The sequence below is a fragment of the Salvelinus namaycush genome, chromosome 2 (genome assembly GCF_016432855.1).
Source record: "Salvelinus namaycush isolate Seneca chromosome 2, SaNama_1.0, whole genome shotgun sequence".
Lineage (NCBI taxonomy): Eukaryota > Metazoa > Chordata > Actinopteri > Salmoniformes > Salmonidae > Salvelinus > Salvelinus namaycush.
In genome coordinates, this window is record NC_052308.1 from 11,516,350 (window position 1) to 11,517,141 (window position 792).

A 792-nucleotide genomic window follows, 5' to 3' on the forward strand; every position below is an offset into this window, starting at 1 on the left:
CTTACAACCTATAGTATCCCTCGATCATGTGTAGTACTTCGTATAGAATTGTGTAGTATACTGTAGAATATCCACAAAAAAACAGTGTATTAAATACTACAGAAATGTCAACAAAAACACTACCGTCCTTAGAAACACACAAAAAAATTGACTATAGTAAATACTATAGTATTTTATTTGCATATACCCTGCCCATTCCCCTCCCCCATATTCCAATTTGTGCCACCCGTAAGTAAGAAACCTACATGTCAAGTATACGCCATACAGAATATTGTGTTCCCTATGATTATAGAAAAAAACTCTGGGTTTTGAACTCTGTTCAGAACCCAGTCCTACCTACCTACAGATTATGGAACAGTTGCTCTTTCAGTATCTCTCCAGTAGGTTTCCTCAAGGAGAAAGCCCCCCACTTCTATGTCAAAGATAATAAAACAAAAACACTTCAGCAAATACTACAGTAATGTCACCAAAAACGCTACAGTAAATACTACAGTATACCATACTAGAGTCCGCAAAAACAGTAAAGTAAATACTACAGTATACCGTACTACAGTCCACAAAAACACTACAGTAAATACAAAAGTATACTATAGTCCACAGAAACACTACAGTAAATACTATTGTATACTACAGTCCGCAAAAACATTACACTAATTACTATAGTATATACTACTACGTTTAAAAAAAACAGTATTTATAAAGTATACTGCCAGTAAAGTATGCAAAAACACGACAGTGAATACTATAGAATTTATAAAATTGTATACACTACAGTATTTTTTCATGTGGGTA

General features: G+C 33.6%; 1 non-coding gene across 1 annotated transcript; it reads left to right on the forward strand.

The window, feature by feature from the left end:
* Positions 1-353: 353 nt before the first annotated feature.
* LOC120028363 lies at positions 354-407 on the forward strand. The gene has a single exon (XR_005473437.1). It is a non-coding gene; the product is annotated as a U7 small nuclear RNA (small nuclear RNA).
* The last annotated feature ends 385 nt before the right edge of the window (positions 408-792 follow it).